This window comes from Manis pentadactyla, chromosome 9 (genome assembly GCF_030020395.1).
Source record: "Manis pentadactyla isolate mManPen7 chromosome 9, mManPen7.hap1, whole genome shotgun sequence".
NCBI classification, from domain to species: Eukaryota; Metazoa; Chordata; class Mammalia; order Pholidota; family Manidae; genus Manis; species Manis pentadactyla.
Window position 1 is genome coordinate 9,270,365 of NC_080027.1, and position 16,819 is coordinate 9,287,183.

The 16,819-nt window shown below is 55.9% G+C and overlaps 1 long non-coding RNA gene across 3 annotated transcripts; it reads left to right on the forward strand.

Moving 5' to 3' along the window:
* Positions 1 to 9,362: 9,362 nt before the first annotated feature.
* Positions 9,363 to 16,720, forward strand: LOC118907405 (uncharacterized). 3 transcript variants are annotated; one of them, XR_005022791.2, is made up of 4 exons: positions 9,363 to 9,597; positions 11,120 to 11,356; positions 16,160 to 16,258; positions 16,434 to 16,720. It is a non-coding gene; the product is annotated as an uncharacterized LOC118907405 (long non-coding RNA). The 3 variants fall into 3 exon arrangements; XR_005022790.2 differs by having other exon boundaries at positions 11,120 to 11,335; XR_005022789.2 differs by lacking the exon at positions 11,120 to 11,356 and having other exon boundaries at positions 9,364 to 9,597.
* Positions 16,721 to 16,819: the final 99 nt, after the last annotated feature.

Sequence of the window (16,819 nt, forward strand, 5' to 3'; positions counted from 1 at the left end):
CCACCCAGATGGGCTACATTAGAAAATGGAGGGGAAGGGACTTGCCCCCCATGCCTGGGATGGCGACCCCTTCCCTGCCACGGGCTGACTGCCCCAAGGGCAGGAGTGGTTGATGGTATGATGGGGACAGAGCTGCCGCATAAGGACAGCAGGCCTTTGCTACCCAGCCAGGTTTGGCATAGAGTCCTTGCCTCCATGTGACTTAGGGCTGGTTCTTCAGTGTCCCTGTCTGTGGTGGTGAAGTGCGAGGATACGCACAAGGACTGTGTAAGATAAATTCTAGCCAAAATAAGCAGGCGAAGAGAGGCAACAAAGGGCCAGGTAATTTATTTGAACGCGAATTCCCGGGTGATGTTCTGCGGTCTGGCTGTCACAAGCCCGGGCACTTACACTCAGCAGGACAGGCAGTGAGTTTTTAAAGAAGGTAGGGGGAGGCAGAGCTTAGATTTACAGCAGTGCGAGGATTGGCTAGTTTAAGGCACATTTTTCAGGTTGGGAGGGGGCAGCAGCCAGGAACTTTGGCACATCATCAGTGTCTGACGTGCTCACCCCTCTCCCCAGTGCCTTCAACCTTACAGACTGGAGCAGGGCCCGGCCCTTGGGGGATAGGAGACCCCTGCCTCCTTCAGCTTGTCAGCTGAGAGGCTTCTCTGCCAGGCACAGCTCCAGGGGCTGGTGACTTGTGCCCTCATGGAGGACACTGTGCTGTGGGGGAGCCACTGAACCCCACCCCTGTGCTTTGCTTTCCTGTGGAAATAAGCAGAGACCCCTCCCCCAAATGAAATAAACAGGCTGTTTATGAAGGGCATGGCCTTCAAAGTCAGCCACCACTGCTGCATCTGAGGGATACTCAAAGGCAGGCCCAGAGGGAGACAGGTTTATAGTTAAAAAAGGGATTCTTACTCTCTGAAAGGCAATCAGTGTACCTACCGAACCATATGAACAGGCGGAAGGACAGACACCAAACGGTAATCTCAACAGATGCGTAAGGAACATTCGACAAACCCAGGCCCGCTTTCCTGATGCAAACACTGAACACACTTGGACTTCCTCAATTTGATGGGGGCATCCCCGGAGCCCCCCCGCCACGGACATCACACCTAAGAGCGAAAAGCTGTGAGCGGCGCCCCGGAGGCCGGGGGCAGGGGACGGACAGTGGTTCCTGCCACTTGTTCAACATCGTCCTGGGGCTTCTGGCCAGGACAGTTAGGCTAGAAGACATAAATAGCGTCTAGATTGGAAAGGAAGGCACGCAAGCTATCTATGTGCAGGCATGAGATTGTGCCTAGAAAAGAAAGCCACAAGAAAACGGCTAAAATCAGCAGTTGGCGGGGTGCAAGATCAATATCCAAAATCAGTTTTATTTCTGTATACTAACAAGGACCAATCCAAAAAATGGAGCTGAGAAGACAATCCCATTTGTAATAGCAGTAACAGAACAAAATCCCAAGGACTACATTTAGCAAAAGAAGCGTAAGACTTTACACAGAAAACTACAAAACACTGTCAAAAGGCATTAAAGGAGAGTAAGTGGGGAGACCCCCGGTGTTCCCACATCAAAAGACTTAATATTGTTATGATGTCAATTATGATCCCTGAATTGACCTACAGTTTTGATGCAATTCGTGTAACGATCCCGGTAAGCTTTTTTACAAGTTCACCCCCAGATTTTTATAGGAACAGGGCCCCAGAATTGCTGAAACAATCTTACAATCTTAAAAAAGAAGAACAAAGTTGTCAGATTCACACTTCCCCATTCAAACTAACTATAAAGTTACAGTGATCAAGACAGTGTGTCACTGGTGTAAGGACAGACACACAGATCAATGGAATAGAATTGAGGGTTCAGAAAAAGTCCTCACATGCATGGTCATGGAAACCAAGACCAATCAGTGAGGGAAAGAACAGTCTTTTCAACAAATGGTGTTGGGACAACTGGATACCCACCTGCCAAAGAACACAGCAGGGCCCCTACCTCACGCTACTCACAAAAATTAACTCAAAATGGATTGTAGACCTCAAAACAAGTGCTGACGCTGTACAACTCTTAGGGAAAAACGTGCAAGCAGATCTCTGACCTTACGTTAGACATCAGTTTCTTATATTTGACACCAAAAACATAAGCAAAACAGGAAGAAATTGGCAAGTTGGACTTGGTCAAAATTTAAAACTTGACTGTGTCAAAGGGTTGCGTCAAGAAAATACAAGGACAGCCCGGAAAACGTTTGTAAATCCTGTACCTGATAACGATATCTGACGTCTAGCACATGCAAAGAACTGTTAACAACGAGAAGACAACCCAGCTTAAAAAACGGGCACAAGATATGAATATACATGTTTTCAGAGAAGATAGATTGTGTAGGTAATAGGCAATAAGCACATGGAGGACGCTCAGCGTCACGAACCTCCAGGCACAGTGAGTCCAAACCACGGTGAGACATCCCTCCCCGCCACGGCTGCCATAAGGAGGGCAGGTGGCCACAACGTCGGTGAGGATGTGAAGAGACCAGCCCCTCCTGCTCCGCTGGCCAGGGTGCGAAGCAACATAGCCACTTCAGAAAACTATTTGGCAGGCCCTCAAAATGCTCAGCGTGGAGGGACTGTGTGACCCCACAGTCCCTCACAGGCATAGTTCCAAGGGACATGAAGGCGTATGGCTACACGAAAATGTGCATGGATGTTCATGGCTCCATGGAGGACCCCTCTGGTCAGTCAGACTTGGGGTGGTGACAGGAGCCAGTGAGGGGCTAAGAGGTGGCAGGACCCAGTGTGCTGGGCAGGGACAGGCCCGAGGGCTTTGCCCGACCCTTGCAGAATTGAGGGGACTTCCCGGCCTAGGGGATAGCAGGAACCTGGGGGCTTATGGAGTGGGGTGGCGGCTGTGAGTTAGGGCCTCATTCCCTTAGGAAGGGCTAGGTGTGGGTTGAAGTGGATGGGGGTCTTTCATGCTGTGATCTGAGCTGAATGAGATGTCCTGGGGCTCCCGGCCCTGTGGATCACTGACCTGGGGGGCCCCAGGACCCTCTGAACTCCCCACACTTCAGCCACAGGGTTCATAGAGGCTGGGGGGCAGCATGGATAACAAGGCTTCTGCTTCTCAGAATTGATTGGTCCATCCTGGGCCTGGCCCACTTTGGCCTGGCCTTTTTGCCCAGGGTCGCCCTGTTCTGACTGGCTCCAACCCCTCCTGCCCCCCACCCCCAATAGCACCATCCCCCAAGGGGGCCACAAGGCTTTCCCTGAGCCTCCAGGCCCTTGCTGTCCAGCCCCAGGGGCTCCTCTGGACCCTGTCCCTCAGGGTGCAGCCCCCCGCCAGAGGTTCCAAGGCTCTTTCTCCCCCAAATGAGCTCAGATACTAGCTATCAACAGACAGGATTGGGGCCACAGAAAGGAGGTCTGTGTCCCTGGGATCCCCCCTGCAGGCCCATGGAAGGGGCTGCCCCACTGAGACCTGAAGTGGGTGGCACCCAGGAAAGGAGGGACCGACTGCAATGCCCCCTTGGGGCCTGCGTTCCCCTGCCTTGAAGCGTCCGGGCATAGCCCTTTCCCAGCATAGGACGAGCATGGAGGTGCGTCTCAGGAGTGTCAGCGACTTTCTCGTGGATGGGGCGACCTGCAAGGGCGCTGCAGAGCCCTCCTCCTGGGGACTTGACTGCCCCTTTAACCAGGGGCTCCCGGGCCTGAGACTGGCTCAGGGCTGGAAGCTGGGCCAGGAATCCTGCCTGTCGGTGGGACGGGCGCTAGTCAGGGGGGCCGCCTAACAAATCCCTCACGCTGGGGGCTCACACAGCAGAAATAAAGGTATCATCTCCCAGTCCAGGGGCCAGAGGCCGAGACCCAGCGGAGGGCAGGGCCTTCTCCCCCCGAACCCTCTCCTGGGCACGTGGACGACGTCCTCTCCCAACGTCCTCATGTGACCTCTTCTTACAAGGATGCCAGTAACATTGGATCAGGGTCACCCTGTGATCTCATTTGCCTCAGTCACCTCTGCAAAGAGCCTGTCTACAAATATGGCCACATTCTCCAGTGCTGGGGGTTGGGACTTGAGCATAGGAATTTTGGGGAACCCAATTCAGCCTGTACTAGGGTGGCTGTTCTCAGCCTCCTGCACAACCACCATTGAGTTCTCTGGATGGTACAGACGGAGCAGTAACCTTGTGGGGTGCCCGTATGTCTGGCACTAGGAATGCAGGGCTATTGACCGCGTGTAGCCCTCTGCCAGGCAGTGAGCCCCTGGCTCCCAGGCCACCCTCGCTGCTCCTGTGTAATGTACCCTCCTTGCTTGGGGTGGCCAGGGGCCACCCCTGGCCTCTGCCATGCCAGGTCCAGCTTTCTGGTTGCTCTTGGAGTCCAGCTCTGAAAGAGCATCTCCTGCCACCAGCCTGGCCCACATTCATTGGCCTCCACCCCCACCTCTGCCGTGTGGATGCTCCCCTCACAGCACATTCCTCGTTGCACTGGTAAATGGGGTGCCCTCTGGGGCCGCCCATGCAACACAGAGAGCCGGCGGGGTTTCTGCTGTGGTGGGCTAAACACCAGCCCCCAGAGACATTCAGGTCCTAATCCCAGAAGCCTGTGGATGCCAGCTTCTGTGACACCAGGGACCTTGCAGACACGATTAAGTTAAGGATTCTGGGACTTGAGATGGTCCTGGGTCACCCGGGTGGGCCCCGGGTCATCACAAGGACCCACGGGGAGGCAGAGGAGGTCAGCCGCAGCAGAAGGGGTGTGGAAGGGGAACTGCTGCAAGCTGCTGTCTTGAAGACGTGGGAGGGGCGCCAGGCCAGAGGAGCAGCGCCAGGCCCTGGACAAGCCCAGGGAAGGATCCGCCCTCAGACTCCTCCGAGCCAGGGTGGCCCTGTAGCATATTAATTTGGGTTTCTGGCCTTCAGAACTGTGAGAAAACAACAAAACTTGTCTTAGGCCTGAGGCTGGTGGTAGCTGTTGCATTACAACAGCAGTGGAGAAGTGGTACTTTGCCCCTGTAGGCCAGACCTGCCCGGGCATCCCTCTTCTCTGAGTCCTGGCATGTTTCTCTCACTTAGGGTAATGGACTGAGTTGTCTGCCCAGATTTGTACTCAGAAGCCCTAACCTCCAATGTGGCTGTGTTTGGAGATAGGCTCTTTACAGAGTTGATTAAGATAAATGAGGTCAGAGGGTGGACCTGATCCCTTAGGACTGCATCCATCAGAAGAGGAGGTCAGGACACAGGCACTCACAGAGGGACGGCCACCAAGGACTCAGGGAGAGGATGGCGTCCACAGACCCAGGAGAGGCTCGAGGAGCCAGCCCTGCTCACCCCTGGGTCTGGGCCTCCAGCCCCAGGCCTGGGAGAGAGGAAGTGTCTGTGGTTTAAGTCTTTCAGTTTGTGGTGTTTTTTTATGGTTGCCTGAGCAGACGAAGACACTTAGTATAGGTTCCTTTTGTCCCCAGACTTCCAAGTGCCAATCTAGTGGTGATTTAGTGCTGTGCTCCAGGAACCTTTCCAGGAGGTTGAGTTCTGCATCACAGAGGAGTAGGTTGTTATTTACACATTACCCTTCCCCACATGGCAATCCGTGCAGGGTCCAAATCCTACAGACGTGCCCTGCAGCTCCCCGCTGTGTCCGGACTTCATCATATCTGAGCCAGAACCTGCAGCGGCCTGGGAACGGAGCCCCTTGGTCCTGCCGGAGGGAGTGTGTGTCCCACATTCCGAGGTCAGAAGCCATGTGTGTCAGCGGGCTGGGCTGTGGGGGGCTGTGATGCCGGCTTATCCGGAGGATGTTTCTGGAGGGGATTAAGCTTTGAAGAAAGCAGATGGCCCTCCTGGTGTGGGCGGGCCTTGTCCCATCAGTCGGTCCAAAGGGCCGAGCGTGAGGGGGCACCGCCGGTCCGCCTGCTGAGCTGGGTGGGTCTCCACCTGCCTGCAGACTCAGATTGAGATGTTGGCCCTTCTCGGGTCTCGAGTCTGCCGGCTCTTGGACTTGAGCTCATCGCACACGCTCTCCTGGGTCTGCAGCTTGCTGACTGGTGATCCTGGCGTCTCAGCCTCCAGAACCGCATGAGCCAATTCCTTGGCATAAGCTTCCATGTACTTATACATTCTATTGGTCCTGTTCCTCTGGAGAACTCTGATTAATACACTGTGTCCTTGGAATTGTCCCAAGAGCCCCACATCAGCATGGGGCTGGTCCCCGGGGACTGTGTCTGCATGCTTGGACCCAGGCGTGTGGGGTCTGGAGAAGATGCACACAGCCGTCCTCCCCAGCCCAGTCCCACATCCGTCCCAGTGGGACAGCCACTCGCCCCCTGACCTCCCATCTCCAGGGACTGCTCTGCACTTCGTGCGTGGGCCCACTGCCACCCCTTGGGTCTCACCGATAGCTCTGCCTTACCTCCGAGACCGGAAACTCCAGCCTCCGTCCACCTCCAGCCCTGCCTGTGCACTTGGGCCGCCTGCATCGTCGAGAGCAAGTGGCTGCCCACTGCTTCCCATCTTCACATCCTCGCCAACCAGCCTAGAACCCAGCTCCTCCTCCTAGCCACACTCTCACTGCCTCCCCAAGTCCTTATCAGCCAGAACAGACCTCAGGCTCCCCTGGAGGGCGCGCTGCCTCGTGGTTGGGTTGCTGGCCCCGCCCCGGCATTGCCAGTCGGATGGTGGAGGGGGCTGAGGGTTTGCGTTTCTCCCTGACCCGGCACCACCCTTTGAAACTAGACCGTGTTGAGGTAACCAGTACACCCTGAAATCTCAGGGTTTTTCTCTTTCACTCGAGTGGCCTAATATAGGTTACATAGCTCTTCATCTTCTGATTTTGGGAACATGTGGCCTCCAGGGTCACTTTGAAAGGGGAACCATGTAGGAAGCAGCTTACCTCACCCTTGCATCCTGTCAGTCACATGACCTTGTGTGACACACCGACTGTAGGGGAGGCTGGGGAATGGCTGCTCACCCAAAAGAGGACGTGGTGTGGTGGACACGGAGCATCATCCCTCCTCTGCTCACCAAGACAATGTCTTGTCACACTCAGAACACATTCTTTGCCACCCCAAAGCCCATGGGGTCACAGGCCCATCTCCAAGCCCAGAATCTCCAGGTGATGAGCACACCGAGCTGGGATGTGCCTTCTCTGGTCTAGCAGCTCTTGACTTTAAATAATCTGAGCTATCTGTCCCCCTGTGACAGATCACATTGGTGTCCCCAGGCCTCCCCGTCACCTGGGTCCACGCTCTTGCAAAGTGACTTTGTGGAACCCTTCCACTGTGGGCGGCAACTCTGGTCTCACCAGACAACACGGCCAGGCCAGCCTGTAGAGAACGTGAGACTTGGAGCAGAGCTGTGTCTCCCTAAGGCCAGCCAAGGCCTGCCACCAGCAGCCAACACCCTCCAAGACAACCAGCCGAGCCCAGCCACGTGAGCGGCGAAGCTTACTGTTGTGTGCCATGGAGATTTTGTTGGTATATGTTAATTTAGGTGTTTTTTAGTGGAGCACCCTCATGCAAAGAATCTATTTCTGTATTAGGATAAACCAGGCTGTGTGTGGTCACAAATAAACCTGAGGTTAAATCAATGTGGCAGTGACAGCCAGTGGCAGAGGCTGGGGCAGAGGCTGGACCAATGGCGGTCCGTGCGACATGAGTGGCAGCTGAGCTAAAAACCACTCGTAGTAACTTGGCAGGTGGGCCAGACAAGGGCTGATCCCGCAGTCCAAGGGCAGAAAGTGGAAAGCAAGATATGTAAGCACGTGTCAGGCGCCTTTGGCTGCAAGAGGGCGAGCTCAGGAAGGAGCGCCTGCCCGTTTACAAGCAGAGAGGAAAGTGGCCAAGGAGAGGGATCCGGAAATTCAGAACTTTGCAAGTTGGAGAGCCGATCACTCCCAGAGTTGGGATTTTAAAAAGCTTTTTGAGACAAAGGCCCAGTACAATGCCGGAGTTGGGGCAGGTGGGGCAAGGGCCAGAGGAAGGGTAAGGTCTGTCCCTTGGAGCCCAAGAGCCCCCAGCAGCTGCCATTGAGCTGGCAGAGGGGAAGGGGAATGAGACCATAGCCCTAACGTTTCCATTTTCTGTGCTGGGTCTCCTGTGGGCTGGGTGGCCCTCTTCTGCCTTGAGCTATACCAGTGGGGATATGTGGCCTCTAGCGTTGCCATGCAAGGGGAAGGGAGTGTCAGGGGACTGGGCAGGAGGTTTAGAAGGGCCATGCCTGGCAGTGCGGTGCATCGCTCCCACCCATGTGCCGCCAGCCAGGATGCAGTCACAAGTCCGGGAGAAGAAAGAGGGGTTGTGCTCATCGGCCTTGGCCCACCTTCCTTCTGTCACGCCCTTGCAGCTGCCCCCAGCCACCTCCAGTCAGAACCGTGTGACCTCAGCGACATGCCACATGGAGCTTTTATCACTCTCAACACAGTGGGTCCCTTGCCTCCAGGCAGTTGGACATTTGGTCTCCTCTGCTTGGAACATGCCCTCTGTCCAGCCACAGCCCCCATACACATGTGTGCACACACGCATGCACATGCACGTATGCACACATGCTCCTCCTGCCCCTGCCTTTCCAGCCTCAGCGTGGAGCTTGTGGAGTTGCAGGGACTCCGGAGTCCTGAGGGCAAGAAAGCTGGAAAGAAAGTTCTGCTTTGAAAGGATGTCTAACCACTTCCCCGTATGACCTAGGGAAACACAAAATACAGAATGCCTTTGTGGAGAATACAAAATGGAATTCCGGAAGGAAGGAAGGATTCAGAAAAGCCAGGCTGGTACCAAGAAAAGGCTGCAGAAGCTTCCCACTGGCAAACGTTTAAGCAATGCTCAGGGACCCTGATAGTCACAGAATCATGGTCACCAGAAACGCTGGACTCCGAGTGTGCTTGCCTTATCTGAAGATATGGAGACCCTAATGTTTAAATGTTTAAAAAAACATTTAAAAAGCAACCAATAAGTTTATTTAAACAACAACCAGGTAAGAAACTTGGAAGCTTGCCCACTAGCTGGGCTGGGGCCCCCAGCCCCCACCGTGGCTCTGCCCGGCCCTGTCTTCCCACTGGCCCAGGCTGGCCGGCCTTCACAGAAATTGCCCACTGGCTGTTCTTCCTCCCTCTCCGACCTGCGTCCCTCTCTGCCTTTAGTACTGGGGCTCCTGTCTGCAACTCATGTGTCCAGATGCCGACCATCCTCAGGGAGAGCTAGGGGCCCCCAGTGCCAGGCTTTGAGGGCAGAGGCTGAAATGGAGGCAGCTGCCAGCAGATGTGGGTTCTGTTTCGAATCAGCCCAGTAGCCAGGCTTTGGCTGCCGCCTGGAGTCTCCCAGCCCCACCCAGCCCCTCCTCTGGCAATTTTGAATCTGGATCCCTGTTTCCTGGAAGTGACTTAGCCCTGGGGAGGGGAAGGTGGAGCCCTGGAGCCCCTGGTGGGAGGCAGGGGAGTCCCTGACTGGCTGCTTGCTTTGGGAGCATGAGGAGCCTGCACAGCTCCCTGGAGCTCCCGGTGGCTCCTTGGACCCTGCCAACCAGCCCGCTGCCCCTGCCATGGGACCTCATAGGACAAGGGGGCCAGACAGCCCCAGCCCCCACCTTCCCAGAGATGCCTGGAACGGTCCAGGGAGGAGGAACCCCACCACCAGCTCAGGTCAGATAAGCACCTGCCTTCCTACCCTGGGGCCTCCCAGCCACCGGCAGAAGGGAGGCAGGCATTTCTCGCCACCCCGGAGCCCTGCCTGCCTGGTGTGCCTGGGCCTCAGCCCCGGACACTGGGGCCTGGAGTGCAGAGGCTGCTCTGTGAGCTCTGCCCCCAGCCCAGTAGGGCCTCCAGTCCAGGATGGGGGCCAGGGTCCTCCCCTGCTACTCTGTCCCCTGGGTTGGGGACTTTCTGTTCCCTTGGAACAGGTGCCCCCTCGCCCTTCCATTGTCTGAGGACTTGAAATCCCTGTCTGGTATGAAAGCTCATGTTTGCCCTTGAGGGTCACCCTGGATTCACCTGGGAAGGTGCCCAGAACTCCGTCTGCCTCCGTGGGCAGGCAGAAAGCAGGGTGTCGTCCGTGGGCACAGGGCGTTTGAGAGGTTGTCTGGGGCCCTTTCCTGCCATCCCTGGGGCCCCCAGCCCTGCACGCCCTGGAGAGCCGGCGTCACAGATGAGGAGGGAGCAGCTGCGCAGGCAGGGTTGCAGTGTCCCCTTCCCTACGCGGCTCCTCCGTGCAACGGGAAGGGGCCGCACCAAGGCGCTCTTGGCCCCATGCTCGGCCGGGTGGCTGCTCCATGCCGGCCCATCCATCCCTGGGGCCACAGGCCAGGCCTTGGACTGTGGAGTGCAGCAGGCCGGTGGTGGGGCCCTGCTGGGCTTCCCCTATTTTGTGTACTTGTGAAATTGTGAAACGACTTTATGTGTTTGGAGGAGGGTATCAGCCAGCAGCAGGGAGCCAGGCGACACCCCTGTGCAGCCCCGCCCCACCCAGGCCAAGCAGCAGGAAGATCACATGCCCACCTGCGAAGGGCTCCTGCAGGGTTTATTGTTCAGAGGTAAAAGACGGTGGGCAGGACAACCTGCTGGGGAAGAAGAGGCCGGACTGCCACACACAGCCTCTAGGGACAGAAGCTGGGTTGCAGCTTCTGAAGTTTGCCAGAACCTCTTCTGGGGAGGCCAGGGGAGGAGGCACCAGGAAGTCAGCGGAGGCCTGTGACCACCCCAGGCGGGGAGTTGGAAGGGCAGTGGTGGGACCAGAGAAGGGACAGCTGGCAGGAGGGCAGGCCACTTCTCAGACAGGTGGGGCCTGTCTCCAGCGCTCAGGGTGGGCCAAAGCCTGCTGCAGGGCGAGAGAGCCCCCAGCTGGCCCTGGGGAGCAGGGTGCTCATTGTCACGTGGGCAAGACAGGCTGAGGAGACGGAGGGAGCTGGGCCAGGCTGACCGGGGCCTTCTGAGGACATGGAAGCGTTCCCCTGGCATGGGCCATGCTCCATGCATGTGCCCCCAGAGCCCGCTCCTCCACGGCCGGCCGTGAGGCGGTCCCGCACGGGTGGAGGCCCAGCATCACCTGGCCGCACCCCCCATCCCAGCCTCAGCGGGGCAGAAGTCAATGACAAGATGATTCAAAACATTTGCTCTGAACAATAAGGGACCAAAGAAGAAATAGTGATGTGAATTTAAAAATCCCTAGGAGCGCATGACACTGGAGGAGCTGCATTAAGAACTCATGAGATGCAGCAAAGCAGAGCACAGGGGCAGCAGCGTCATCCTGGCACCTTCAGGCAGGCTGGACGCCAAGGAGCTGAGCGTCCTGCTGCGGAAGCTGGAAGCCTGGGAGAACCAGCCCGACTACCCCAGGAGGAAGGACGCCATAAAGAGCAGAAATTAATGACATGCGTGTGCCGGGGTACCTACAACACAGCTGTTGGTAAGCCGCCAAAAGCTTCCCTAAAAGGAGGAATAAAGCTAACACCGTCTGGCAGGAGGCATCATGAGAAAAACAGAAACAGCGGAAAAAATGTTAAGAAAGCAAAACAGGGCCTACATACAGATTGAGCAGGAGATTCAGACGATAGCAGGAATGTTCTGTGACGTTAACAGTTTCTCACAGAACTAAACAAGCGTCTACCGTGTGCCCCAGCAGTGACACTCAGGCATTTATCCCGGAGAAATGACAATTTACGTCCACTCGAGAAGCCACACACTGTGGCTGCAGCTGCTTCATGTCTTCCCCCACCAACCCCGGGGCTCTGGCGCTCACCAGCCGGCTGTCCCGTGATTCAAGTCGATTCTGACGCCACCCACCTGGAATTAGTGTCAGGCCCCCCAGGTTCGGGGCTCAGTGCCAAGAGACTGTCCCCATTTCAGACACCCATCGCAAGTTCGGGGCCACCATGCTTCTGACCGGCCAGCTGAGACTCGGGGGTTCCCGTGACCCCGCCTCAGGTTCAGTAATCTGCTAGAACGGCCCCCGGACCTCAGGAAAGCACCTTCAGTTACTGTTACCTGTTACTATGAAGGGTGCAGCTCGTGTTCTCCAACCACACCCCGCTGATCGGGTCCGGTATTCATGAGCTTCGTTCCACAGGCCCGGCTGCTTCCATCATTGGCCACTGGTGAGGGGCTCAGTCCCCACCCCTCTTCCACCCGGGATGGGGACGGGGCTGAAAATTCCAAACTTCTAACCACGCCTGATCTTTGGGAGACCAGCCCCCATCCTGGCGCTGTACTCTTGTTACTCCAGAGATGCCAAGGGTTTTAGGGGCCGTGTGCCAGGGACCAAAGGCCCAAATATTTACTTTTCATGATATCACAGGCCATCCCCCTGGTCTTTGACCACGTCCCTCACGACAGAAAGACCATAAAGTCAAAAGCCACAGGCACACGACTGGAATCAGCCTTGTCCATCGGTGTGTCCTGGAGAGCATCTCCCAGGACAAGGCCACTCAGGCTTGCATGATGCCCTCAGGTTCCAGAGGCAGGAGCGGGCGTGGCAATACACCTCTCCACACTCAGGAACCTGGGATAATTGCTTAAGGGGCAAGGTCATTTCTTGCTCTGAGCCTCTTTTCGAGGCAGATGCGGTGTAGGACTTCCCTCATCACACAACCCATTTATCCATTCCTTTTCCTGTGTTGCTGTTTGTCCTATTCTCCGCTTATACCCAAGTGCTTCCAGCTTTGGGAGGAACATCGGGCTGGGCCACGGAGCAGCTGGACTGCAGCCCTGGTATCAGTCCCGCCGGTGGGGGCGCTTATAGGGGCAGGGCTGGGGCCTGACCACCGGGCAGTGCTGGTACTTCACTGGAGCCCCGGTGACCCGGCTGGGTGAAGGCACGGCCCCTCAGCAGGCCCTTCGGGATCCTGACACGAGGTTTTGAGGTGCCATTATGACTCCTTGCTTAGGAACCACCCAACTTCTGGCACTTGTAGCTGTAACCCTGGGCTTGTGATGCGGCGCCAAGCAGAAAAAAAACGGAGGTGATCAGGGGAGCAGAGAGAAAAGTGTGGTGGCTGATGGCCCACGGGGTTGTCTGGTATCCCCCATGCCCTCTCCCCAGGTGTGTTGGCAGCACAGAGACCCCCCACGGGGGACAGCCCGCTAGCCCTCTCAGGATGCGTGGAGGTGTGGGAGCCACCCCGCAGGCCTCTCCATGTCCTAGACCACTGCCCTCCACGCCTGCCGTTTCTCTACCAGGCGCGTCCTCGGGGGACAGCTCTGTGCCGCCTGAGGGGACAGGTGCTGCCGGCTTGTAATCTTCTGTCCCGGAATACCCAGTGTCCACACCTGCCGCTCCTTCAGGTGGTTTTCTAAGTGCGTGGTATAGGTCGATGGCCTGGGGCTGGCCAAACCCTGACCCCCCTTCTCATGGAACCATCTTGTGGGAGGCAGACCCCCTGATCAAGGCTTTGTTCTTGGGGCGCTGGTCACACAGAATAATCTCTTCTAGCAAAGGCATAGCACAGTCATAAATCACAGGCACTTTCAGGCACAAATGTGGACTCCGTCCCCTTGCCCCGCATAAGCAGTTCCCTCCCGACCCACAGCCCCACTCCCTGTGAGTCCCTAGAACCCTAATGTCTCCTTCGGCATCTCACGTCTCTCCTTTGGTCTCTTGAGGGCCTTCCCACCACAACTCGCCCATCTGGCATGAGATCTGACTTGCAATCACACCGTTGCAGGATATTATGGGCTGTAAAGCGAGTCCCTTGGTCCAAGGAAATGATGCTCAGCCGTGCAAATCGGCGCAATATCTTCCATTCCGTTTCTTTCATGGCACTTGGAGTGTCTGCATCTATCACTGGCTCAGCAGAGCCCAGTCCTGGGTCAGTGCCTGTGCCTGTCACGACCCTTTTGTAGCCCCCAGGCTACCTGCATCCTCTTTTGCCCGTGGCCCCCTGGGAGCCTTCCACACAGCCATCTGCGTCTCTCGCTCCAGGTGGCAGACAGAACAGCTCATACTGGTGGTTTGTGCCTGGCAGGTGCGAGAGGGTGGTGAGCAGATTCAGCCTATCTCTGCACTGCGGCAGCCCCCACATCCACTCATTTCAGGGGCCCAGGTGGCCCTCTCAGGCGTGCACATGGGGATACCTGCTTGCTGATTCCAGGCACCTTCTGAACCTGGAAGGGGGTCTTCTGAAGTGCATAGACATGTCCTACTTTAATGCCCCTCTCAAATTCCCAGAGTGACTTCCAAAGGGCTGTACCCCACATGGGCACCCCTTTATTGGCCACTACCCCTGAGTCAAACGGGCTTCTCCTACTGTCCCATTCTTCCATCATTGCAGGGGAGACAGCGTACCAGGTGGCCACAGAACTGATCACTTTTCACCTTGTGTCTGAGTAGCTGCCTTCCAAGTGGGATGCTGTCCGTTCACCCTGGAAATGCTGTCCACAAACTGAGGGGCTCTTGTCCCTCAGTCGAGAGATGTTTGAGGGCACCATCAATAGACGGTGACAACAGAGCCAGCAGTTCCAAAGTCAGTCCCAGGGGAAGGAGGCCCCCTGCCTGAAAGTGTCACCCTTGGGGCCCCCGCAGCACAGTCCTGTACAAACCATTGGCACGCTTTCGGGACACTCTCCTGGGCACCCCCCCCCCCCCCCATTAGGGTGTTTCTCTTACCTCATTCTAGACGTTACGGGGGTTTCTGTTTCGGGTGTCCCCACTCTTGTGCCAAAGGCTTTGGGTCCCCAGCAGAGGCTTGGGCCAAGGGACCCCAGCCCTCTCTTCAATTTTATCTTGATTAAGCTGCCCGATTGTTGCTCCTGGATGATTCCAGGTCTGACTTCTCATTGTAATCTCTGCCTCCTGCTTTTCCATTCTTCCAAACAAGGCTACGTAGACGTGTTTGGGGCCCTTTAATGTTGGGGTCCCTGTGGCCCGCCCAGCCTTGACAGTGCTCTATTAAGACCTGTGTCTTGTCCGGTTCATTCATCTGATTTCTTAATGACCATTGGAAGAGTTCCGCCTGCTGAGTCCCCCGACTCTGCCTGGGCCTCTCCCCACTTTCTTGTGAATTAGTTTAATGTTATTAGCATCTGTAAGACCCCAGGGGAGGCAGAGACCCGAGGTTCTTCCATCGCTTCCTGCAGGGTCTCCCGGTACATTTCTGTGCAACTTCTTGTGAGTCTATAATCATTTCAAAATAGAGTTAAAAATAAAACTCGCTGGCTATGAAATCTGAAATCTTGATGAAATGCAAACATTGACAGAAAATAATATGAATGGAGCAAACCAACTCTGGCAGAAATAAAATAAGGAATCTCCCAAGTTCCCAAGTAGCCTCAGTTGATGAAGGAAGGTCTGTCCCCCCATTTAGGGCCATTTAAGGGACACAGAAGGAAGGGCCAGTCAGCCATCAGCATATTGGCTGTGTAATAAATTAGCCCAAAAGTCGATAGTTTCAAATGTAAGGCATTTGCTGTCTCATGGATTCCATGGGTCAGGAGCCCCCGCACAGCCCGGTGCTGGGCCCTCTGGCTCAGGGTCTCTGAGGATGAGCCCCCCCCCACACACACGGGGTCCCTCGGACAGCCCTCAACGGCCGGGTGGCCGTGTCACCTGGAGGCATGACCAGGAAGGGTCCCCTTAGCGGTGGTGGGCAGGACTCAGGTCCTCTCTGGCTGTTGGCTGGAGGCCATGCTCATTTCCTTGCAGGTGGGCCTGTCCACAGGCAGCTCCCTGCAGCGTGAGCAGGCGCGAGGGCAGGAGAGGAAGGGTGACCCTTCACTTTTACCTCGTTCAGTTTTTAGAAGCAAACCGCTGGACCCGTCCACCCTCTAGAGGAGGGGTTGCATAAGGGCAGGGGTCTCGGGGGCTTTCCAGCCGCTGCCCACCATAGTCAGAAACTGGCTGCCTCACAACACCTAGTGGAATGACCCATTCAGGAAAGGACGTCCCAGCAGCAGGAGCGCGCATGCTGGGAGCGAGGGGCCCAGTAAACGGCACCATGAGGAGGGGGCTTCCAGAGCTGACACCTGCAGGCAACCGCCCTGGGCTCCTGAGCTAGTGGCTGGGAGAAAAGGAAGGAGATGGCCGTCCGTGAGAAAAGACCGAAGAGAGAGACATACCCAGAGCAGGGGGCTTGGCTGAACGGTGGCCTGAACCAACCAGCAATTAGAGCCACTTGGGCGCAGAAGGGAAACGGAACGTGGATTATGTTTTCAGTGCTGTTAGGGAATTTTCATTAATTCAGCAAGATGTGATCACATGATTGTGGTTTCATCGCAGGAAGTGTTCCGTCTGTGGAGATGGTGCCAAACTTGCTGAACTGTTAACCTATTTATGGCTGAAGTGTCAGGATGTCTATAAGTTACTGCGTTTCTTAAAGTAAGTATATATGATACATGCACATCACCATGTGTCTGTGGTACAGAGAGATTTATTTTAAGTAACTGACTTGTGGTTGGGGGCGCTGGCCAGTCTGGGACCGTAGGACGGGTTGGCCGACGGGAAGTTCAGGAGGGCGTCTCTGTTGCTGTCTGAGGGTGAATTCCTTTTCCAGGAGACCTCAGTCTTTGCTCTGAAGTCCTTCGACTGATTGGATGAGGCCCACCCACCCTGGGGAGGACTGACCTGCTTTACTCAAAGTCTACAGATTTCAGGGCTAATCTCATCTGAAAAATACCCTCGCAGGAACTCCCAGAGGGGTGTTTGACCAAACACCTGGGCACCATGGCCTTGCCCAAGTGACGCATCAAATGAGCCATCACAGTGGAGATGTGTATTCATTATATTAGTCCTCCTGCTTTTTTTCTGTATTAAAATTTTCATTAAAAGGTGAAAACAAAGGCCATTGTTCACCAGAAGTCACTATAAAGAAAGAGAAAGTCAAGCCAAAGTTAGGAGACAACATCTGCCACACAGAGAGGCAATGATGATTTCTACCCA